At 37.4% G+C, this 22,967-nt stretch overlaps 1 protein-coding gene and 2 long non-coding RNA genes across 3 annotated transcripts in view; all 3 read right to left on the bottom strand.

The window, feature by feature from the left end:
- Positions 1 to 12,984, bottom strand: part of npffr1l2 (neuropeptide FF receptor 1 like 2) — a 48,642-nt gene extending 35,658 nt beyond the window's left edge. Inside the window, exon 1 of the mRNA XM_082170347.1 lies at positions 12,787 to 12,984. The gene's annotated coding sequence lies outside the window, so the exon portion shown is untranslated. The remainder of the gene's footprint in view (positions 1 to 12,786) is intronic.
- Positions 4,853 to 9,541, bottom strand: LOC309500023. Its single transcript, XR_014206447.1, has 4 exons — positions 9,208 to 9,541; positions 8,029 to 8,187; positions 6,066 to 6,155; positions 4,853 to 5,949 (listed from the first exon to the last, which is right to left on the bottom strand). It is a non-coding gene; the product is annotated as an uncharacterized lncRNA (long non-coding RNA).
- An 8,032-nt stretch (positions 12,985 to 21,016) lies between the features above and the next one.
- LOC309499258 lies at positions 21,017 to 22,705 on the bottom strand. The gene is made up of 3 exons (XR_014206179.1): positions 22,125 to 22,705; positions 21,628 to 21,725; positions 21,017 to 21,345 (listed from the first exon to the last, which is right to left on the bottom strand). It is a non-coding gene; the product is annotated as an uncharacterized lncRNA (long non-coding RNA).
- Positions 22,706 to 22,967: the final 262 nt, after the last annotated feature.

The raw sequence follows: 22,967 nt of genomic DNA, 5'->3' as shown, positions 1-22,967 counted from the left end.
TTGACTCAAGAACATTTAAGTCCATAAGAAACCATTATAACAGAGGGGATATGAATCTTTTGAACTTTGGTATATTTCAGCATATATGCTGTACAAAACTAAAGAGAGTATTCAGTGCAAATGACTAAATCTTCTAAGTGCCATTCACAATCTCTCTACTTCAGAGACATCTTTCTGTAGTTATTCTATGAAAAAACATATAATACAATTTAAAGCCAGAACCACATCGGAAATTCAATTCAAAATGCATACAGGTGGAAAGGAGTACATCAGTACATCAAGTTAAACTAAATGAAAACGAGAAATTTAGACAAATGTTGGCAATAGCTAAGACTATAGTAGTATCGTTTTTTTTTTATAGTAACAAAAGTTTATGTCAATGTAAAACAAATTAAATGTCCTCTTCATTTCGGATACAACTACACTGCTTTGTTGCACTTTTATTTGTTATTGTGCAAACTGGGACAGTTATCGTGTAAATTGTTCCACAGAACAATATGCAGTAAAAATGTGCATGACACTGTTAAGATCAGACTGAAATGTCAAAGAACTTATTAAAAACTTAAGCTCCCTTCACACAGTAAGTTTGTAGCTATTTTCATAGTACAATTCCATTGTGAACTGGTATTGCAAATAGTTTCCTGTTTTTGTTGTGTTTGTGCGTAGACTATATATGCATCAATTACAAGATCATTCTACTCCCTGACATCTCACAATTTGTGCTCACATGCACTCAGGCACACAACTGTTGATTTTTTTATTTTTAATAAATGCCAACAAGGGCTTGCAGTGAGTTTTGCACTGATTTGCAGGAACAGGAACATGCGCCGAGAGAAATACAAATGAAGCAGAGCTTGGGGAGATGTAGCCATCAGTTTGATGTTTTTTGGCTGCTGCTTCTCTTGCCCTCCTCTTGCAATTTCATTGGCAGTTACTCATCGCTGCTCTCTTGCTAGTCAGGACAGAGCACACATCTGATGACAAATGTGTGTTTTCTCAAAAATGTGTGTCCTATTGCTGTGGGGTTTTTAAAACATTATATATATTGTGCAATATATATATTGTGCAATATATATATATATATACATACATATATATATATATATATATATATATATATATACATACATATATATATATACATACATATATATATATATATATACATACATACATACATATATACATATATATATATATATATATATATATATATATATACATATATATATATATATATATATATACATATATATATATACATACATATATATATATATATATATATATATACATACATACATATATATATATATATGTATGTATATATATATATATGTATGTATATATATATATATATATATATACATATATATATATATATGTATGTATATATATGTATATATGTATATATATATATGTATGTATATATGTATATATATATATGTATGTATATATATATATATATATATATATATACATATATATATACATACATATATATATATGTATGTATGTATGTGTATATATATATATATGTGTATATATATATATATATGTATGTATATATATATATATGTATATATATATATATGTATATATATATATATATATATATATTGGTTCAAACATCTCAAATGATGAAAATAAAAACTAACTAAAAATCCAATTTCATCATATTTTGAACAAGTAAATAAAACCACACCATAGCATGCATTCAGGAAAGAATAAGAATTTTAACAAAAAAGTTAAAAAGAACAAGGCAAAAAAAAGAACAAGGCAAGTACTGTTCAACATGTTCAACATAAAAATAAAAAAAATAAAAAAATATAATAATAATAATAATAATATTATATATACTGTATATATATATATATACTACCGTTCAAAAGTTTGGGGTCAGTAAGATTTTTTTATGTTTTTAAAAGAAGTATCTTCTGCTCACCAATGCTGCATTTATTTGATAAAAAAAACAATAATAAAAAAAACAGTAATATTGTGAAATATTATGACAATTTAAAATGACTGTTTTCTATTTTAATATATTTGAAACTGTAATTTATTCCTGTGATCAAAGCAGAATTTTCAGCATCATTACTCCAGTCTTCAGTGTCACATGATCCTTGAGAAATCATTCTAATATGATGATTTGATGCTCAAGAAACATTCATTATTATTATCAATGTTGAAAACAGTTGTGTACAATTTTTTTTCAAAATTCTTTGATGAATAGAAAGTTCAAAAGAACAGCATTTATTTCAAATAGAATATTTTCTAACATTATAAATGTCTCTACTGTAACTTTTGATCAGTTTAACTCATCCTTGATGAATAAAAGTATTGATTTATTTTATTTATTTCCCCCAAAAATACAATTTAAATTCTTACTGACCCCAAACTTTTGAACGGTAGTGTTTAATGTTACAAAAGCTTTAGATTTCAGATAAATGCTGTTCTTTTGAACTTTCTATTCATCATAGCATCATGAAATAAAAATGTAAATAACTGTTTTCAACATTGATAATAATCATAAATGTTTCTTGAGCATCAAATCATCATATTAGAATGATTTCTGAAGGATCATGTGACACTGAAGACTGGAGTAATGATGCTGAAAATTCAGCTTTGATCACAGGAATAAATGACACTTTACTGTATATTCACATAGAAAACAGCTGTTTTAAATTGGAATAATATTTCACAATATGACTGTTTTTGTTTGTATTTTTAATCAAACTAGATGTACCGCATGGCGGTACAAAATATGACCGCCGCTCAGGCCTGCACTGGCTTTCCACAAAAATAAATGACGTGGAGCAATTTGGCTGTATTGCGTGTTTATGTATATAACTAAAAAAAGTAGTAGTATGTGCATGTCTGTCTGTGTGTGTGTGTGTGTGTGTGTGTGTGTGTGTGTGTGTGTGTGTGTGTGTGTGTGTGTATGTGTGTGTGTTTGTGTATGTGTGTGTCTGTGTCTGTGTCTGTGTGTGTGTGTGTGTGTGTGTGTGTGTGTGTGTGTGTGTGTGTGTGTGTGTGTGTGTGTGTGTGTCTGTGCGTGTATGTATGCGTGCGTGTTTGTGTGTGTGTGTCTGTGCATGTGGATTTGTATGTGTGTGTATGGGTGTGTGTCTGTGCGTGTGGATGTCAGTGTGTGTGCATGCTTGCGTTTGTTTGTATTCCTGCATGTGTGTGTGTGACAGTCAAGGGGCAACATTCTGATCTGAAAAATGAAGCCTACCCGGAAGTGCGAAAAACTGCAATACATCGAAAATCCGCTAGGGGAAGGTCCCAAAAGGGAGCAAATGTCCATAGCCCCCATGTTAAAATGTCCGTTTTCACAGCATAAAATCATGTTTTTACAGGTTGGTCCCATGGACTTTTATTGGATTTTTCGATAGGTTCCGAGTGCCTGACAACGGCGAGGGTAGTGAATTTTTTTCTAACTCGTTAGTTTAGATAGTATTTAGATATAAAATGTATGACAATAAGGGCGTGGTTAACTTTGATTGACAGCTTGATTGACAGCTGAAAGGCAGAATGACAACATAAGAAGCGCCATTTTTTAATACAGTTGACATATAATACTACTGTTTCTGTATCATGAAATGTAGTTTTAAGAGTTTTTCAGGCGAGAATGTAGTTGTTTAAAGCTCAAATCTGTGGTTTATTTATAAAGATTTATGAAAATTGTATCCAGTTGTGAGATCCAGCGATGACCGGGCGCTCGGCGCGATGTACCCCGCCTGGAGCAGCCTTTCATCGGCTAGACGTTTTGAGGTTTGCCGCTGACTCTGGCGTCTCTGTAGTGGTTAAACATGAGATATAATTCGTCTTGTCTATATCTAACGGGCGATTTTTGGTCTCGTGGGCAATCGTTTTGGCTGAGGGGAAGTTTCATAACTTTATAAGCTATATTTAACTTGTACCGTTGTATGGTTAGACTAGATCGAGTGCATGACTTTTTATGTTTGACTGAATTGTTTGCTTTATTTGTATAGCTTATTGTAACTTTACCTTTTACTTATACTTTTATAATAGCTAATATTGATAAAACTGAAATTTAACAAAAAGAGACTGGGTTGAGTTTTGTCATTTTAAATTTTAATACAACGAAGATGATCTGTAATGTTGTTTACTGCAACATCTGTTGTTTAGTACAAATGCACATATTGCCTGGACCATATTAAAATGTTTAATATTTTTATATTATATTTAAAACGAAAAGAGGCAGGTTTGTGTTTTATATTTCGTTTTGTTATAAATAGGCAAACGTTATGTGCAGTGAATATAATCAATACGCGTCGCCTGAACCACATTTGTGTGGCTATAATGTTTAAGATTTCTTTAAATGAAAACGAAAAGAGTTAGTATGGTGTTTTATAACATATTTCGTTGCCTAAAATATACACAGAGATAACCGGAGTAGCAGAGCGAGCTGAGTGACGCGCGCTGCGTCAGAAGGTGGGCGGGGTTAGGGTTTCCCAAGATTTTCCAAGATGGCGCCGCCCATACCCCCCATAAACGGCTTCAAACCCGTTCTTCAGAAAGTCTATGGGTGACGTCACAGACGCTTTGTCCATATTTTTTACAGTCTATGGTGACAGTATCATCCTAAATCAGCAACCCTTCGCTCAACACCACCATCTACAGGCCGATGAGTGTACAGTCACTAAATGTGCACATAAATGAATTTATTTTATACCCCCCCATGGATGAAATTCTACGAAACTTCGCATACCCCCAGAGGATGTCAAGTTAATCATACACATGAAATATGGTGCAGTTCTGAACATCTCAACTGAAGATAGGGGCGATTAAAGCAGAATAATATTGCATTTTCATTTTTTATGCACTGTAAAAAATGATTTGTTGACACAACTTGACTTAGTCAAGTCATCTTGTTGCATTGACTCAGTTAAGTTTAGCCAACGTTAGGATTTAAGTTCACTCAACTTGTATGTATTTGTTGAAATAACTTGCAGTAAATTGAGCCAACGTACTGTATCAGTTAATAAGCATTTATAATTTTTAGTTAAGTCAACTGAAAAACATATTGGATGAACTTAATTTTTCATGTTTTCACAACCATTAACCAAGTCTAATTGACATAAATAGTCATTTTTCCTCAACATCATAACTTAACTATTTGAGTTTACTGGACTTCATTGCTTGCTTTAACAAGAAGTTCTAGATATCTATCTGGAACCAGATTTTTAATGAAATCAACAACTGCAAAATTGAAACTCTCAGCATTTATTTTTTTAAATAGATGCATTGCACCCAAAAGACACAGACACAAATAATTATCTTGCAAAGATAAAAAAAACTCCACAAGAAAAACCCTCACATGCATACAGCTCACACAAACAAGTGCAAACTTCTCTATGCACAGACCCATCTTAGAGCCAAAATAGTACAAATAACTCTCCTTGTCATTATCAGATATTTTCATTGCAGGAACAAGTGTACAAGAAGAATTCACAATAAGCTGTATTAAAAACTTCACAGATTAAACTGTTTAAACAGTGTCTTCAATTCCCACTTGTAGAAACATGGCAAGGAAAGAGCAAGCAGAACAAGGTAACAAGAAAACAGTCTGTTTGAAAATCAAGAATACCAACATTTGTTTTCTGTCTTATCTCAGCAACTTGCTCTTCAAAAAGTGAACTCTTGTGGTGCAAGAGTCTGATCCAACTCCAATAAACAGGCGCTGTATCACTTCAAAAGTGAATTTGAATTTCTTTGGGTAGTCAAGGTTTAATGCGTACACCAGGCCCATCAGGTTCAGAAAAGCATTAGGTACAGCACTCAGGTGACGCATTACCACTTCTTCCTCAATCACCAGGACAACGTCATTGTAGAACGCTGACTGAGGTTCCATCATATTTTCCACAACCAGTAGGATTCCTTGATCACACACTTGATCACTTCCTCTTCAATGTCACTGGGCTTTATAGAATGCAAACAAAACAAGGTACTATTACTTAAAACCAATTACACAAACAATTTACAGTCCCCAGACCCCTGCAATTTTTCCTTGTTTTGCCTTAAAGGTTTCAGCTTACCTCACATATCTTCATGAATTTTGAAGGAATCTCTCGCATGTACCATGGCAGGCCAAGCAATGCTGCAGTCCTCATCCTTTGGTTTGTTGTCTGTAAATTAAAGGATGGTTAAAGTACCAGCTTTATTGGTTCAATCCTTTGTTTTTCTTTATTTGTTTATCCTTTCTTCCCCTCCCTCTGTCTTGTTTATAGAAAAAATAAAAACATTCATTTCAAATTTGCACATTTACACTTGTACACTTTTGTTGTAAATAATTTACCAGTGATGTGATGCAACAACAGTTGTTTGTTACCTTTTTGTTCAGCACCAAAATAAGATTTAATAGTGGGTGTAACACGCTCATGGCACTTAAATCAGGAGTGTCTAAGGGTGCTTTCACACTAGCAGTTTAGTTTAGGGGGCTTTCACACTGGGCTCGTTTGCTGCGGTACGAGCCCGAGCGCAATTGTTCCCGGCGCCTGATTGCCTTCTGCTGCTTGCAAACGGACTCTTTTGAGGAGACAGTGGATTTCCAAATTTGTTGCCCTGATTCCACGCGCTGTGCGCGAATACACTGCAGGCTCACTCTCGCTCGTATCCAAGGTAAATCTTAAACACCATCATCCCGGACATGTGTTTTATTTAACTAAATACATCCTAATCAGCTAAAACGCATGCGCAGGTCACTTTACTTCCTGAACAAGCACGCACCCAGTTTTACAGGAAGTAAAGTGACCTGCGCATGCGTTTTAGCTGATTAGGATGTATTTAGTTAAATAAAACACATGTAAGGGATGATAGTGTTGATGATTTACCTTGGATACGAGCGAGAGTGAGCCTTCAGTGTGTTCGCGCACAGCGTGTGGAATCAGGGCAACAAATTTGGAAATCCACTGTCTCCTCAAAAGAGTCCGTTTGCAAGCAGCAGAAGGTCACCTTATGCGACACACACACACACAGTAAACCTGTGTTGTTCACTCAGCTGCGCATAATAGCACCGAATTATATTGACCCACATTCTGTTTTCTATCATGCGCCGTGCACGTTTGCCATGATGTAATATGCACGCAAACGCACCAGGGTTCGATAGAATCAAGTTGAGTGTGAAACCAGGAACAATCGCGCTCGGGCTCGTACCGCAGCAAATGACCCCAGTAAGAAAACACTCCAAGTCTGCTCCTGGAGGGCCAATAATGTATTGCAGAGTTTAACTCCAACTTGGTTCAACACACCTGCCTGGAAGTTTGTAGTGATCCTGAACACCTTGATTAGCTGGTTCAGGTGTGTTTAATTGGGGTTGAAGCTAAACTCTGCAGGATCTTGGCTCCCCAGGAGCAGGATTGGGCACCCCTGCCTTAAATGAATTGGGGTTGTAACAACACTTTAAAGGATTTAAAAGGATAGGTTACCAAAGATGATAATTGTCATTTACTCACCAACATGCCACTTCAAACACATACAAAAATATTCATAAATGAACAATGGCTAGGCTGTTAAGCTCTATAAAGGACAAGTCAACACTATAAAAAATGCAGTTAAAAGTAGTGGATGAGTTATGTTGCCTATTTTAAAAAATTTAAAACTTTGTGTAATGAACTGATCAGATCATATCAATGTTAAGGTTACTACGACATACTACAACAACAACATCAAACCTCATTAGTTCTTGTGTCATGACATTTGATCAAAAGACTTGCAAGAACCAATGAGGCTTGATATTTATGTAGTAGCTAATACAATAAAACATTATTGTAAACAAAGACTGAAATGTGTATGTTTTCATCATACAAAGAGATTGTATGATTGCAGAAGACTTTGAATATGACATACAAAACGTATAGGTTACTTTTTAGACAGTTACTCTGAAGTCATTGTATGAAATGATGTCACTATCACTAGGTTTATGATGTGAGTAAGTAAGTAAATGATCACAGAATTGTCATTTTGGGGAGAGAAAGACTGCTTTAAAATAAATTGACTCACATCCTTATCAAGATTCTCCAGTACTGAAGTAATTTCTGGAATGTCCTCATACCGCTTTGACCTGAATAACTGTATCTGCTTTGAGAGATGACCATCTAGGCCTTCCAAAAAGGACTTGCTCGGGGCCTTTGACACAAGCCTGGTGAATTCTTTGCTGATCTATAAAAACATAAATGCATTTACAAATTTAACAAAGATGCCAGGGTCTCAGTGACAGTCTTAAAACATTAACAAGTTAAAACATTTTAATTTCACTCAACATGAAAGAACTGGTCATATAATCTTAGGATATTAAGTTTGCCCATATCTTCTAATAGAACAGCACTTGTTTGTGTCTACAATTGTTGAGTAAACAAATTTATTGTAATAGGCAAAATAGGAAAATTATGATTTTTGTCATAATCATGTAGCCCTAAAACATCTTACTCCCCAAATACAATGAGGGAAAAAATATCAACACTTTTTATTTCTATGGCTGGGTGATGCATTGAATATTATACTGATGATGTTGCAATGCTATATAGCTTTTATTATGTGGAAATGTTTAATACAAATAACGTAATTCTGAATTTCAAGATTCTTCAGAGCTTCACAGGTAACACAAATTACATATAAGTTTAATAATGTGATTATTACACTACAAAAATGTATGAACTTATATTAATAACTTACATCACAACTTACCTATAGAAGACACGCCGTTTGCACGTGCTCAAAAACATTCATATGGTAGCCTATGTCATTTGAAAAAATAACAACAGGGCGTTTAAGAAACATAAGTCAATCAAGCATTTTTATTTGTCATGTTAAACACAAATATGGACTGGCGGCGCTGCTTCAGATATTAACTTAACGTTAACATTACTGGTTATTAGGTGTTTCTAACGATAATGAACCGATTAAGAACACGCTAAAAAAAACTTATATGTACACTATTTTATCTATTTATAAACATTAACTTATAATGACGACTTCTCTTTCTGCTCACGTCTCGACAGCAGCTCAGTGTCTCTGTCGAGCGAGCAGAAATTTGCCTGGCAGTGCATTTGGCTAACATTAATCGAGTTTGCCAAATGTAGTGCTAATCAAAATGTGCCTGGAATCAAAACACGGACGAGATGCGCTAACGAAACAAGCCTAATTTAACATGAAAGAAAGCACAAATTAGGGTATACTTACTCATTTCATTATTTGCACTCCATAAAAGTCCACCTGTACTCGTTCAAACGCGGGCTCCTTCGTCTTTTCTTGCATCAGCAACTTCTCGTGCAAAAAAAATGGCGATGGCGCGTCTGCTTCAAATTCGTTCAAATAGTACGTCATCATGACGTAGAGTTTCTGGCACATGCGCATTACACAGAAAGTTGATAGAACCTATGCTTTGTTGTTATATGAACACGTTATTTAAAGTTTTCCATTTCCCTTCAAGTTGAGGTTGTCATAACTCATCCTATTGTGTAGTGAGACACTGCAAGTTGACAGGACATGATTTTACTAGTCCACCTGACTAAAACTCAGAATCACTTTTTACAGTGTGGGAGGGGCGCAAATCACAAATGAGTGATTATGGGCTAGGTTGATGTGGGCCCTTAAGACCAACATACCATAAAAATGACTTCATCCTCGGTGCCACGGTTCAGGTAGTTATTTAGGAAAAACTGAATTTTTTGGGTTTGGGGGGGCCCAGCGCGGGGGGGGGGGAGTGGCCCCCGGGGACCAAACGAAATTTTTCCGTAAAAGTCTAGTGGGGCTACATGCCCACCAAATTTCATGTTCCCCGGTGTTTCGGTGTCCCTGGTATCGTTGACGAAAAATTCAGTAGATGACAAAAAAAAAAAAAAAAACTTTGACAATCCCTATATGACCGCTTTCGCTAGCTACGCTAGCGGCGGTCATAAAAATGCAGCCTTGGTGAGCAGAAGATACTTCTTTTAAAAACATTCAAAATCTTACTGACCCCATACTTTTGAACGGTAGTGTATATATATATATATTAATAAAAAGTATTTATTGATTACAATATTTGTAGCCCAAAACATTGACTTGATATTTTTTTAAATATATTTCACTGCATTTTTTCCCCATTCAAGCACTATATAGCGGCCCTGCTGAGTTTAGCTCCAACCCTAATCAAACACACCTGAACAAGCTAATCAACATCTAATAGCAAGGCATAGAATTTTTTTAATCAGGGTTGGAGCTAAACTTTGCAGGACAGCGCAGCGACACTCCAGGACCGACGCTGCCCATCCCTGCCCATGCATGCGGTGGGGGTGTTGAGAATTGAGAATGAATAGGAAAAAGTCAAGTGAGAAGAGGAAATGCCTCCATCACGCTATATGTTTGACTATACATGATTGTCTTCCCATTAAACGCCATAATTTTCTTCACTCAGGCCAATTTGTGAATGTTTATGAAATCAAGAGGCGGGATTTAGCACAAGAACCAATCATATCCCAACCATAACCAATCATATACAATCATAGCACGATGGAGGCATTACATCCTCTCACGTGACTTTCTCCCATTCATTCTCAATTACCCTCCACTAAACCCAAAGAATGTTTTAGGGGGTCTGTTAAAATTCAATGGGTTCAGGGTAGGCAAGAGAGACGCGGACTCCCGCTGTAACTTTACCTGCTGGTGTCGCTGTTGGACAGTGTTACTTTATGTAACGTTGGGTTTTTTTTCTAATATGGATTATTTATTTTCTCATCCAATTTTTTGAGGAGGCAGTGCCTCCCTTGCGTCCTCGGAGGAAACGGCCCTGATATATTCTACTGTCCACTGTATGTAACAGATGCTTTCACTGTATGTTCCCTGAACATAACTTGCTGGTCTGTAGTCTATCACTGAGTCATTTTGCAATCCCCTCTGCTTCAACATTTCCCTGGTTGCAAAGGCAGTTTTCCGCTCTGACTGTCCAAGGACTCTATGTCTTGATGACACTCAGCAGCACTTTATAATAATGGAGTAGCCTACTGCTGGACCAAAAACCATGTTTCCACTCTATTAATGTTTAATGCAGAACACCAGCTGGTCGTATTATAATGATAGTGGACCAGTCCTGTATCATATGTTAATGCCACACTTAACTAAATAATCGCAAGTTAACACGTTGCTTTTTATTTTATTTCTTTATTTCATTTTATTTCTTTATCATTTCAAACACCATGACCACTAATACTAAAGCTCTGCTGAATTATTAGTATCTCTCTGCGGCTCTCTTATCTTTTGATTATTAGTCGGGCAGATCCTGACTGCGATTTCAATTGCTTGAAACATCAATTTCTTTCCTCTGTTCATCTGCTCCCCATGTCTGGCAAAACTCAAGCATGTCTGGATGTACCTCACCCACACCACAAACCATGTCTAAATAATAGCTAATTAATAAGCACAGTTTAACAACCTAACCAAACATTTAATTGATGGTGCTTACCTGTTATTAGAAAGTCTTGTCAAGTTTTGCTAGCAGGCATTTGTGTTTATATTCAAAATAAAGCAAATGTGAAACTCTAGTGGCGTTCATTTTTTAAAAGTGCTTTCAAAATGCTTTAGATTGCAGTGTTGCCTAGCAGACTTCAACCAAATCCCACTTGGTGTCTTAGAGTAAACCATGGAAATGGAATGAGAAACACTAATTATGGTGGTATGAGCTTTATCTCAGTGACTCTAATACCTAAATAACTTATTTCATGGTAACAACTTAATTGCATGCTTTATGATCAGACTGACTGACAGACAAAGACACTGAAAGACACAAAAATATCCCCCAAAATATTGCTTAACTCTATCTGGATAAAGAGCTTAAGGCTATAGATATGAATGAATATATGAAATCAGTTAGTGTCCCTTTCTGATTCCTTTGCTTTCTTTCAAACCTGAACAACATTTCGTGGAAATATTGTAATGACACTTGGCTATTTGCAATCTAATTAAAACAGGTCATAATAAATAAATAATCTAATCTCCAGTTAAAGCTAGCAATATAAGAGAGTAGGATTTCTTTAAAAAATGTTTTTAAATATCTCAGGCTATTTAATGAAATAGCTGCTTGACATCATCTATGTAAATATTGCAAAATCTAAATCCGACATCAGAGGAAGCTTTCACACAGGGAATGCAAATCTAAATGCACTGATGACAGCTGTGTCTGCACTACTAAAGATAGAGCAATAATCAGTATGACCAATATTTGTTCTTCAATGTGTATTTGTTCCATACCGGGTCTACTGATTAATCGAACTATCTACCCAATACTGCGGTACACCAACAGGAAACCACAAAGGTTCAGATAAAGCTACACTTACTTAGCAGGTAAACTTATTTATTTTATTTAATTTTTTGCAATATTTTGTAATTATTGTGCCAAAAAGCAGTGTAAATAAAACAATAATTAAAATTTAGGAAGCATTAAAATAATCAGTAGGTAGGACTATTGATTATAAAAACATTGCTCAGCTCAAAATATAAACAATGAATCCTATTATTATATGTTTTTGTGACTTGCATTAAGGTTGATGTTCACAGAGCAATGACAGTCAGGTAGCCTATATTAGAAAAGTTGCGAGACTGCAAAGCACAATTTACCTGAAACAAGCACAACTGTAACTTTTGAATTTGTGTCTAGTCTAGGTGACTGTTCTGCACAAAACCACCAAAGCCCGTATCATTCATCACTTTAAATAAATCCATAAACGATATCTCGAGCCATTACAAAAGAATAAAGCAGACAAAATATCATTATGTCTAACTTACCTGCAAACGGGGACTGTAGTCAACACGTTTCACTCCTGTGCCCTGGCGTCAAACTGTACGTAAATGTCTTTAAGTTACTTTTAACTGTAGCTTTAAACAACAATATTTTTATATGCAGTTGGTATATAATAATATTCCTCTGTCTCGACGTTCATAAATGAACTTGTGTGGCTGAGAAAGCTTGAAGGACGGCTGGTGATCACGTCGTGTTATTGGCTTCTCCGATGATCCGCTCTGCGCTTCCAGTGAAGCTCTGAGTCAACAAGTAACGCGCACAGGAGAGCCCTTTCAATCATATTCACAGCATCTCTCAGCCCCTCCACGCGCTGTCTCTCGTGCACGCCGCGCCGTTCTGCTGCTCCCATTCTCATTAGAACTCACAAGGTCTGAAAGACAGCAGACCTCTGCAAACACCAGCACAATCATTCTTTTCTGTCTTATATATATATTTAAAATAATTTTCTATTATAAAAATATAATTAGGCTATTGGGTGTGATTTTTCTTTAGTTTTTTTATATATATATATATATATTTAAAATAATTTTCTATTATAAAAATATAATTAGGCTATTGGGTGTGATTTTTCTTTAGTTTTACTATATTGCCATTGTTGCCACTGACTGTAGGGATGGAAATCACACTTCCGATTCCAATTTCTCTCAACGATTCCAGTTGGTTAATGGTCCTATTACGTCTATTTTTACTATATTTTAAGTCGAAATATTTTGGGGCAAAAATACCCTTATTAATTGCATTTAGGCTACTACCCTCATGCAAATGTTGCTTAATAAGATCATTGTTGTGTTTGAAATCGCCCCCTATACTCTCACTCACTATTCACTACATTAGGCTACTCACTAATATAGACTTGGCTGTTTCTCAATTCCAAGAACGCAAAGAACAGACTTGCGTTCTCTTTGAGACTGGTCTTGCCAGGCGACCTTGAAAGAACGAACTCGGAAGGACGCGAGAACACAGAACGCATCTTTATGAGAATTGAGATGTGCTGCGATGCTTAACTGACCATCTCGGCAAATACAACACAACATCACAAACATATGTCACAACCTTTTAAACATTTCTTTCATATTATTATAGACATTGTTTTCATAGTTTATATCTTTTTTATTTTACCATGTGTATTTATGAGTAGCCTATTACCTATGTTTTGTCAATGTTAAGATTCTTTTTAATATGCCAATAAAAATACTGCCGCTTTCTTAAGGTCTTTATCACTTTATTAAAATGAAGCGAAAGAGACCGACAAATGTAAACTTTCACGAGCTGTCACGTATTTCGAGTTTGCATCGGGAATCTCTTAAGTGAGAACGAAAAGTTTAAAGCTTACAGCCTTCCGTACGTCGACTGCCCGCAACGTATTCTGGGATTTTTAGCGGTTCGACATTTGATGCATCCTCGATATCAAGGACACATCCGGGCACTTCATGCGTCCTCTGTACTTGCGTTCTTGAGTATTGGAATTGAACTTCGACGGTTGATGATGACGTAGTACGAGAACACAAGGACACACTTGTGCTGCGTTCCAGTCCACTTTTAGACATGCACTTGCGAACTTCCCTAAGCACTTCCCCTCGGGGGAATCCCTGCCGCCATTTTGAAGTGCGTTCCACTTCGTGAAGTGGACGAGGGAAGTTTAGATGGACAGACCCTCGTTCCCTCGATTTTGACCGAGGGAGCGAGTCTACTTCATATGTACACTTCAGGCACCTATATGTCCCACAATGCAGTACGATTGTGACGTTTCCACATATCTCGTTTTATCACCACCACAATAGACAACTCTATGATATATTTTTTATTATTATTATTATTTAAAACAACCCAGACACACATATAAACATTTGGATGCTGCATTAAACAAATTCTTAAAGGAAAAAAATGTAAATAATAAATCAACTACATAGCTGATTCCAAGTGATCAAGGGCTTAGGACGTTCCAATTCAGCCCATTGCAGTTTCCGCCAGTAGTGGGCACTCGCAATGACGTACATCCGAGTGAACGAGACGGAGGGAAGTTAGCAAGTGAAGGGCATGACAACTTTGGACTGGAAAGCAGCCAAGATCACTGAAGAATGCATATTGAGAAACAGCCCTTATGCGCCAGAGAACGAGGGCGCCACCATCTTTAGAATATTGTCTTTTAACTTCCGTTTTTGCGGTCGCTCTGTATATTTCTATGGCGCTGCTGTCCAGGAGTAATTAGCTTTTGAAGTGGATTTACTTAATGTAAAGTTAACGAAAGTTATCATGAGGACTGTGATGTTTAAAGGAGATGACTTAACAAATGTCAGTCAACCGGGAAGATTGTAAAACGAGCTGTTCATTAATAAACACGCAAAATCGCTGTGAGAATACAGACCGGAAGTCAAAAGACAATGAGCGCAGCGCTGAAAAGGGACAGGGCTACATAGGTCTATAGCCTAATCCATTTGAAGGAGTGAATGAAAACGAGTGAGTGAATTCGGACACTGAACTTAGCAACTAGCAGTTCTACCAGAAAGACTCGGGAGAAATAATAATGTAACAAAGCATACATTTATTGACAGCCCAGCAAGCAATTATTTATAAAGTTCTTTGGCGTAGGCGTCCGTAGTGCATAATCCGAGGGTAGCGGGTCTGCATTTCCTGGATCTTTTATACAGCAAGTATAAGGACATGATTGGATAGATGTGAAGGTAATAAGTGACATAGTAATTACGTCTTCCTGGCAGAACTAATGCTGAAGCTTTATCTCCAGTAGGCCTAGTAATGAAAAGATTTATCTTGAACTCTTTAATGGAAACTATGTATAAACCGTATGATATTACGCTGAAGCCAAAATGAACTAGCGGTTTGGAAAATGGATGAATTGATGATTCAGCTGGCGCCATCTTCAGGTCAGACGTTAATTAGGCGTTAATTAGGCTCACAACTCTAGCCATTGAGCATACATCCCTGTCCCAAATTGCAAGGGCCCTTCCATAAATCCATTAGCAAAGGGAACATGCGATGGTCACTTCAAGGAAGTAATTTAATTGTTTATGGTAATGTGATCCAGCGTGAAATGTCCTCGCGATTTATTTTAAATCTAGATATGGCGGGAGAGTTGGAGTTAATGTATAAACAGAACTTCAAGTTGTTTTATTTTGTTGTGATATATTACACACAAATTCATCATGCATCTCATATATTCATATTAATAACATAGATAAGAAATGTGTTTATTGCTTTATGCGTTTAATGCTTAACTTAAGTTAAGAACAGATCGGGAACACACACATATATAAAGGATATTTTAAAAACTTCAAAAGCCAAGCCATTGTTGATTCTCGTTTTATTACGAGCTCTGTCGCGTTCTCTCAGATTCTCATCTGTTCTGCTTAGATTTATTTATTTTTTTAAATGGGTTATTCCCTGGAGAATTGAGATTTAGCTGCTCCATGTCAACCTTTCTCTCTTGTTGTGACAACTAACCTATGCTGCTCCCACACCATAAATGCACAGCGTCAGAATCGCCGGAGCAACTTTTCTCTATTATGATGTTTTATTAACAAGGTTCGGGAGGAACACGTTCTAATGATCAAGCAATCAAGTCATTCCAACCAGCTGTCATCAATCAATAATCAACAGGTCCACTCAATCAGCATGAGTTAAACCTATAAATATACGCAGTCGACTCACCCATATTTCTCGACAGTTTTCAGCATCCTTCCACCACCCCATCTCCTCACACTTGCATGGTTATCTTCCTAACCAGAGATGGGGGGAGTACTCTGGGTTCGGGCCCAATTTCCAAGCTCGGAGCCCTCACCCCGGACAGCACGCCAAATACGCATAACCGTTTACTCTCTGATCATTCGTAAGTGTGAACTCGTGAATTACAGATATAACGAGACACATGTACGCAATTTCCTGCAAAAACCACCCCGCCCAATCTAAAATATAAACACTTAAAATAGGCTTACCATAGTGAATCAGGGTAAGACAAAAACACATTTTGGAAGAAGGATTGATGATGTATTGAATCATTATTTAAATTTAGTTAATTTTGAACAAAAAAATTGTTACATAATGTACATTTAAGTTAAGTCTGGGATAAACTCCAGCCTTCTTGCGACCCTAAAGTACAAGCATGGAGAATTGGATGGTTGAAGTTAAATTGTGATAATTTTTTACAGTAATCCCTGAGCAACTTGCTGAGCAACCAAGCCTGATGACAGAATATTACTGAAAGTTTGGTATATTGGAAATATTTTCTTAAATTACAATACATGCATATTCATTTGTAAAAAGTTACAGGGTGCAAAATATACTGCAAAACAGAAATGACTGTCATGCCTGATGCTTCCACTGTGCCACGTCACTGAGACAGCAAGCATTATGTGCTCTGCAGACCTCAGTACACTGATTCTTTTCTGCCCTTTAATTAGTCTATATAGCTGTATATATGAATCGAACAAGCCTTTCACCTTCCTTGCCCCTTTAATATTTTCTCTTTATCCATCCTTTTTTAAATGAAATCTTATTGGATTATTTTAGACTCAAGTCTAAAATCCTGTTTGGCAGAATTCTCTGCTTTAAAGGATCAGTGCAGCCACAATATAATATCAGCAGATGCCTCATAGCCACAGTGACCTTGCTTCTTATTTGTGATAGACACTCACAATGAATCCCTCCAAATAATTCAGGAAAGTTTTTCAAGAACTATACCTTTGTACCTTTGCATTAGAGTCATGTGATCACATTTAAATGTTCAGTGCGTTTCTGTGTAGGGGGCCACATATTTGATTGTACTTTAAATAAACAGAAATCATACCATGCTTCCATGGATTTACTACCCAAAACATCATGCATATATATATACAGTATACAGTGTATATAACTATAGAAATGTATAGAAACGTAAAGCTTAATTTTACGAGTAGGCTGTTTTCTACGACACCCCCTTCCCCACATACATTATGTTTTGATCAAGCCTTATTTGATCCCCCAAATAAAATGTGATTATTATACAAATTTGACCTTATTTGACCCCCCCACCTCCTCCTCCAAATTATTCGTACCAAGGTTTTCATTTGGAAAAAATGATAATTTCAGATAAAGCACTTTGTGTGTAGTTGACAGGCTGGTACAGGTCTTGCACCTCTTGCTGTTGAAGACAAAGACCCACACTCAGCAAGTGAAAGGTTCTCATTTCTCCTTTTGAAAGGAAGTCATAAGAACACTTATACAAGTTTTTTTCTTAGTCTGTTATACAACAGCAGCCACTCCAGAGATAAACATAGCTATCAGACAATCTACCTCAATTAATCAACCTTGACATGAGTAGGTTTTGGACTGAATCAGTCTTGATTGTACAATTAAAATGTATGCTATGACAGCTCATTCGGAAGCTAGTGAACTCTGTTACTAGCTACTGTTGTTGATTTTTCTCCCAAAAATGAAAATTCATGTGTTGTTATTTTTTCCATTAACACAAAATGACAATTTCTGTATGGCTAGTTCAAATGAAGAAGAAAGATTTTTATAGAAGAATTACTTAGGTCTGTTTTGGTCAAAATGTATCCTTTTGTATTCCAGAGAAAAAGTTAATATGGGGTTGGAATGACATGAGGGTGAATTAATAATGAAAAAATCATTTTAGATTAATATTCTTTTAACATTTACAGTAAAAAAGCTCTTTTCCAATTGAAAACTTTTCTAAAAAACCAAGCAAATCTTAGCAAAACTTAGCTTTCCTCTACTGCAAGCTGTGCTGACATAATTACATTTGACAGAGCATTTGGCAGAGCATCTACAAATATATGATCTATATTTCACTTCAAGATTATGAAACTGCATGGACATTTGGTATTTTATCTCTTTGTACATGGATAATTTTTCAGTCATAGGTAATTTACCAATCCACCATGAAAACCAGATAACAGATGACTGCTCAAATGATAGAAGTTAAAAAATTTCTAATCATTTAACATAATGAGAGAACTGCTTGTTCCCTTTCAAAGTGGAACTTTGACGCTGCCTCTTGGTATTGACATTATGGGGGAACGCCATCAGCGTGACCAGTTTCTGAGGCACATGTAAACAAAAGCCAATAATCATTGGCAGACGGCAGTCCACGACGTCACATGCGAAGCGTGGTGATACTTGCTTGATAAACACCTGAGATACACATCATCAGAGAGTACTCTTGAGGAAGCTAAATGCATTCATTGTTTTGTATTCACTGTGGGAAGCTCCACTCATGGTTGACTCTCTTGAGGGATGAGAGTGGAGTGTCTGCACATCGCAGTTTGGGTCCTGAGGCGGCAGGGCGGGATCGAACGAGGGGATTGTTGGTGGAGCATAGGGAGGAGTCTGACAGGAGTCTTTCCTATTTTGGGCTTCTCCTGCTATCTTGCTTTAATGTCAGTTCAGGATGCCACTTTGTCACCTCTTCTGACCGGACTGTTTAATGTGATTTGTCTAATTCTGAGGAATTAAATGCAGAGAGAGTCGAGGCAGGTGTTGTTAATAATCCGCCTGTTCCGCATTTAAGTTTGTGATCCTTTTATTCCATCTATATCTCCACATTAAGGTGTCAAGAAAGTCAATTAATTTATATTCGGCTCGGATAGTCTTTCCCATGCAGTCGAATTATTTGCATGTGAAGAGACTGTGTGAGCAACGATATGCGAGGATGCACAAGCTGAAAAACTGCTTGCGAGCTATATCTCCCCTGGTGCTGCATCCTCTTTGAAGGGTCCCCCTTGCCAATGGAGCGAGCACATTCAGCCGATGAGGCAGTCAAAGAGAAGTATACAGAGTTGGGGTCTCAGTCAGCAGCTTTCAGGAGATACAGTATATCCCTCTCTGGGTGTCTGTGAGGACTGAAGGTTACCCCCTTAGGGTTTATGCAGGGTGAGCAGAGTTATGTAGGTATAGGCAGTATATATTCCCTCTACTTCGTCCTAACTACTGTTAGGTTTTGAAGTAGGGATGTATGTTCCACTTTAGATGAGTGCTTTGCTTTGCCTGGTTCGACAATGCTAATAAGTAGAGGAAGTTCGCCTGTGGAGCGTCCCTCCTTGTTATCTGTCACATACTACACTGTAAAAAAAAAAAAAAGTTGAGAAAACTTAAAAGTTTAAGGCAACCAGCTGCAGGACATTTTTGAGTTTTCTCAACTTACGTGTTTGAGTTATCTCAACTTTTCTCAACTTTTTTCATGTTAAATAGTTGAATAAACTTTAAAAACTGAATTTGTCATACAAAACGTAAGTTGGATTTTTTACAGTGTATGGTCTAGTCCTAAAAGAAAAGGATGAAGCACTACCTATAGCAGGTCTTATGGTGCGTTCACACCGGACGCGTCAGGCGCGAGTGATTTCAATGTTAAGTCAATGCAAAGACGCGTTACGCGCGTAAAAAATTCCTGCGGCGCGAATGAGGCGTAGAGCGCGGCGCGGTAGACGCGAATACGCCTCATTCGTATAATAGCGCGAATAGCGCGAATTGAGCGTCTGGCGCGTTAAGCGCAAATGATTTTATTACGGTACGTTCACACGGGGCGTCAGCGTCAACGCTTCCCATTGACTTTGAATGGGTGACGTCAAGCGTTGCCGAAAAGAATTGTGGATCCGTCGGCGGCGCTTCACTGGCGTTGCTCGCGGCAGAAGTTGAGAATTTTTCAACTTCTGCCGCGAGCAACGCCAGTGAAGCGACGCAGATGGAAGCGTCAGCCAATCAGGATCGCTCTATGCAAATACAGTAGCCAGGCGGCAGCCAATCACGTTCATCACGTTCATCCTGTTCAAGAGCAGCAAACTGAGGATAAATTTTAAAATGGAGGAGAAACTAATTATTGCGGTGGGCAATCACCCGGTCCTTTATGACCAATCACTTTTTATGTACCGGGATTCATACCGGAGAGACCAGGCGTGGAAGGAGGTGGTAGAGGCCGTTGGTGAATCTGGTGTGTATTGGACCCGTGACAACTACCATACAACTAGCATACATATAATGTACCGCCAAGAATAGCGGCCCATCAGAAATTTAGGTTTAATTTCATATAAAAAAAAAAAAACATGATCAGAGTGGTGGGTGATTTTTTACTATTTATTATATATAATTAATATACAAATATATACAGGATTTTTATATTATTAACGTTAGTAAACTGTTATTTTCCCCAATATTCATATTTATTTCATAACTACACATTTTATAAATAATTGACAAACACGTGTATATGAAGGAACTGTTTATTTCTCTTTTTTGCATCTCAGAGGACATATGCAAGACCAGGTGGAAGTCTTTGAGAGACAGGTTCAAAAAAGAAAAAAACAAAGAAAGGGAGATGAGAAGGAGTGGAGCAGGGTCCTCGGTCACACAGCCATGGCGATTTATGGCGGTGATGGGGTTTCTCACTCCATTTATCACTGATAGGGAGACATCTAGTAATGTCCAGAGGCCTCCATCCTTTTTACCCAGCTCATCTTCTGTCCGAGAATCCCTCAATCCAGATCCAGAGGACAGCCAGGCCGAGGGAAGCAGTCAGAGCAATTCCCAGCAAGCACCTGCAGGCAGAGATGAGACAGGGAATGAGGAAGAGAGTCAGGCAGACAGAGGCAGACAGACAGAGGCAGGCAGACAGACCATGGTAGCAAGGCAGACGGAGCAGGAGGAAACCAGGGTTGCAAACAAGGGAAGGAAAAGAAAGGGACATGAAATGTCCGCTTTTGAAAGGGAAATGCTATCAGCAATCGAGCCCCTGACACAGATGGCTTCACTGCCACGTCCCCCACTGCCTCAAACATCTCCAGAGGATGAAGATGAAATTTTCTTTAAAAGCCTCTTACCATCCATTCGCAGACTTCCTCTGACGAGAAGAGCAAGGCTGCGTTTTGAGATCCACCAACTTGTGTACCAGGCAGAACTGGAGGCTGCTGACGTCATCCTGTAATAAAAATAAATAAATAAAATAAATACGATAAATAATAATAATAATTAAAAATGATTTTTTTCACACATTCACACACATTTCTACTTGCATAAATAAACCAATTAAAATGAACTCATGCTTGTGCTGTGTTTTCTCTCACAAAAAACATGTATACACACATACTGTATATGCATACATACATAAACATATATATATATACATATATACATATATATATATATATATATACACATGTATGTATGTATATGTATAAATATACATACATATATATATATATATATATATATACACATACACATAAACACACACATATATGTGCATGTGTGTATGTGTGTGTGTAGCTGTCTATGTATGTGCATATATATGCCATTTTTACTTACCATTTTTACTTACCTCATATCAGCAGTACTAACAGATGCAGACATTTGTATGTTCTCTCCAGAAATCTGCACAGATCATGATTAAAAACCTGAAAATGCAAACATAAAATAGATTGTCATACAAGGCAATGGAATAAAATACAGAATAATATTATACATTTATGACATAATTGAAATGTGCCCTTTTCACATAAAGTGTAGGTAGCTCTGAAAAGAGCCTTTGGTGGGCTCTGAAAAGAGCCTTTGGAGTCCTCTATGCACTTGGCTGCCATGGCACTGCACCCTCCTGGCTGAAATAGGCGCAGTATGTGTCCCGGAGGAGGATGGCTCTACGGCTTGCATTGTTGGAGCCCATCCTTGGTGCATCTCTCAGGCCCTCTGGAGCTGAAGGTGCTTCATTGGCAGGTGCAGCTGTGGGTGTGCATCTCCGACCTTCCAGCATTTTCTTTTGGAGGAAGTTGTGCAACACGCATGTGGCCAGCACACATGCCTCAGCAACCTTCGGACTTGTCGCGATGACACGACGATACATCCGCCAGCGAGCAGAGAGGATGCCAAAGGCACACTCAACTACCAACCTAGCACGGCTGAGGCGGTAATTGAATGCCCTTCTCTCTGGTGGGATGTGATGTCCAGGGTATGGCCGCAGGAGGTTTGTAGTGAGCGGGAAGGCCTCATCTCCCACAAAGACACAGGGAAGGGGCCCACGATGCTCTGCTCCAGGGATAGCAGCATCTGGTGGTAAGGATAGCAGCATCTGGTGGTAAGTCCAGCGTACCATCTCTCAGACTCTCTCCAAACGCTGAATTCCGGAGTGTCCCACCGTCACTGGTCCTGCCATAGCCACCAACATCCA

This window comes from Leuciscus leuciscus, assembly GCF_965113295.1.
Source record: "Leuciscus leuciscus genome assembly, chromosome: 5".
Lineage (NCBI taxonomy): Eukaryota > Metazoa > Chordata > Actinopteri > Cypriniformes > Leuciscidae > Leuciscus > Leuciscus leuciscus.
The sequence above is the reverse complement of the archived record's forward strand: the minus strand, read 5'-3'. Positions and strand labels throughout refer to the sequence as shown.